The following is a 2,525-nucleotide window of genomic DNA, read 5'->3' on the forward strand; positions in this document are numbered from 1 at the left end:
CCCTAACCCGTACCCATACCCTAACCCTAACCCCTACATTAACTCTAACCCATACCCTAACCCTAAGCCATACATTAACCCTAACCCGTACCCTATTCCTAACCCATACACTAACCTCTTGCCTAACCCTAATGTGTACCCTAACCTGATCCGTTACCCTGTGCCATACCCTAACCCCCACCCTAACCTGTACCCTAACCCTAAATCCTACCCCCAAACCATAAATCCCCTCCATGACCCTATCCGAAACTGTAACCAAAACCTTGAATTTTAACCCCTTTCTTATTTTTCCCTGCCCTGGAGTTTCCTTCTTCCCACCCATGTGCATCGTCTCTGTTCCATGGAAAGTTCATCACCCTAAAATATTTCTGAGTCTCAGTTTTAACTCTGCACAGCTCAGTCCCATTCGGAATGGACAAGCTGGTCCCAACCCACCTGCTGGTCACCTGGCTGTTGGGATCAAAGCCCCACAACTATTTCTTTGGGAGCAGTTTTAATGTGGTGACTATTAGCCCCAGGACCAGCTGCCTATTCGATCCCCAGCTTTGTCAGCCCTCACAGGCGTCTATTATAGGGAGATAACAAGTTATCTAACATTTAATCCACTGCACAGGCAAGGAAGCCCACTCTGCTCCAGCTCAGCCTTCAAAGGAAATAGGTATATTTGAGTTAGTACATGTTTGGAAATGGATAGATTCCATGTACCCCCAACAGCCCACTCCTGAAACCAGGCTTCTCCTGAACTTCTCACTGTACAGATCCCTGGGTACATCCCTGTGTGGGACGTGTGTGTGCAGTATGCAGTGATCATCCAGTTTTGTGTGTCCAGGGCCCTACAAGCCAGTGCAGTTCTGACCTCCTGAATGTAGTGACCTTCTGAAAGGAGGGGGCACACCCCTGAAAATCGTTCCATGGTGGCAGATTTCCACGTTTGGACTGATTGCACACTGGGGATGCTGACTTGCACAACAATCAGTGCTCCCAGCTGTTTCATTGAAGGGTACCCCAGCAAGTCTGTGGAGCCCCATAATGGCAAGGATGTGCAGCTTCCTCCAGCTGGGCCTTTAGGGGGAATATGTGCATTTGGAATTAGGCAGATATCAGGTGCTCCGTGCAGCCCGCTCCTAGGGCAGGGCCTCTCCCTAGAGCTGCCCTATTCCAGCTCCCTGGCTCCCCAGATCTGCCCAGCTTGTGCACACACACCACAGATCCTTCAGCCTGCAGAGGCAGCCTGAGGCCCACAGGTCTGTGGAATCTGTCTGCACACCTCCCGGGGAAAGGGTTACACCCCTGAAAATCTCTCTCAGCAGCATCTTTACACTGACAGCAGTCAGACCCCGTTTGGACCAACTTCCTGAAGGGGCTCCGGGTCTCTCTTCTTAAACACGGCCCAGACAATCCCTCACTCTCACCCGCCTCTTCCAAGGGCCTTGACTTAGGGTCCATCTTGTCTGATATGGGGATGGCACACCACGTCTCCACTGGTTAATCTCTGTATGGAGGATCTTTTCCACCCTCTCACTTTAACCCTCTTTGTGTCACTGGGTCCCAGGTGAACCTCCTGGAGACAGCATGCAGCTGGATCTTGTCTTTTAAACCTAATCCTAACCCAAGCTCTGCCTTTAACTGGAGACATCCGCTCATTACTTCTAATGTAAATGAGCAGGAAGGACTCACTTTCAGTCATTTCCTATGTGTTTTCTGTATGTCTTCAACTTCTTTTCACTGAGTCAAGATTTATTTCCAACCTTGAAAACACTTGGACTAATCAAAATGGTGCTGCTGTAATTTCTTATCCTACTTTAGTGCTTCATATAGAGATTTTCAGACATAGACACAGTGACCCAGCCCGACAGCACGTGGTAAGAGTTACAAAGGCCTCGGCTATTTAACAAAACCGAAAGTGACAACCAAATAATGCAGCACAGGACTTGCATGTCCTTGATGAGGACACAATCAGGAGCAAGTTATTCAACCAAACCAAATGCAAATTTGTTTTTACACTTTTCATGTTTACTTTTAGTCTTTGCTTCCTACAGCCACTGATAATTGAGGAAACTTTCTTCCAAGTACGGGATGTCTAAATATTTTTTTAAGATTTTTATTTATTTGAAATAGAGAGTGAGCAGGTGGAAGGGCGAGGGAGAGGGAGAAGCAGGCTCTCCACTGAGCTGGGAGCCCCGTGCGGGGCTCAGTCCCCTGGACCCGGAGATCCTGATCTGAGCTGAAGGCAGAGGCTTAACAGACTTAGCCACCCAGGCGCCCTGGGATTTCTAAATATTTTACAAAAGAAGAAATGAAAAGGCCACAAACTACAAATTCCTACACCAAAAAGGGAAACACGACCCAGCTGCATTTACCCGTGTCCCCGCCCCTCAGCACCGCAGGAGGCCCGCCCAACGCCCGCCGACCCTGCGGCCAACCAGCCCTACCCAGGCCGGGCCATCCCGGGCAGCTCCCGCCCTCCCTCCCGGCACCGCGCTAGCCAGCCCGTACCCCGGAGGGGTCCTTCAGGCCTCGGGCCG

The sequence above is a fragment of the Zalophus californianus genome, chromosome 9, assembly GCF_009762305.2.
Source record: "Zalophus californianus isolate mZalCal1 chromosome 9, mZalCal1.pri.v2, whole genome shotgun sequence".
NCBI classification, from domain to species: Eukaryota; Metazoa; Chordata; class Mammalia; order Carnivora; family Otariidae; genus Zalophus; species Zalophus californianus.